Source organism: Trypanosoma equiperdum (assembly GCF_001457755.1).
Source record: "Trypanosoma equiperdum strain OVI genome assembly, contig: ctg_1270, whole genome shotgun sequence".
NCBI lineage: Eukaryota > Euglenozoa > Kinetoplastea > Trypanosomatida > Trypanosomatidae > Trypanosoma > Trypanosoma equiperdum.
The window spans coordinates 2,746-3,416 of record NW_027123250.1 but is presented as its reverse complement, the minus strand read 5'-3'; positions in this window follow the sequence as shown (position 1 = coordinate 3,416).

Here is a 671-nt window from a genome sequence, read left to right as displayed (position 1 = left end):
GCATCTAAAATGTGTACCACACGCAAAACATGAAGCAATACATGCCTGCCGAACTATCATCATAACGCTGTTGTAATCCGTTCGCAAAGAACAATGTTGTTATATGTGTAGAGGTGAGACATGATGTTGATAAGTAGACTTTAGAATCTAATAATCCCTTATTTATTTGTCCGTTTTTAGATAATCCTCCAGTTTCCGCACTATCGATCCAGGTGATTTAGTGGTAACATATTAGCCGCGCTAGCCTTCACACGCACAGGCTTCCCCTGTATCTGTCAGTCTCTTCTATTGCTACTGTGTATGTGCGTCGTTGGGTCCCTCATTGTGATATTCAAGCCAAAAAAAAAAAAGCGCCGAACACCTGAATACTAACTGTCAGCATTAATGCAATCACCATCCATCACTTTCTCTACATTAACAAAGTTGCTCCGATTACGAACCAGCACCGAAAGCACGAGCAGTGTCAGCCACTGTCACAACAGTTAGATCACATGAGCATAACCCGTTGAACTCAGCAAAAAACAAAAAAAAAGGGTCAGACCGCCGCCTGGACAAAGGAGACGGCGCCGGAAACTTAGAGGCAATGATGGAGCGCCTGCGTTGTTTTTTTTTTTTTTGAACCTCGGCAGAGACGCCCATTAACCGTGTCTTCATGTTCTTCGAGGCCCTTC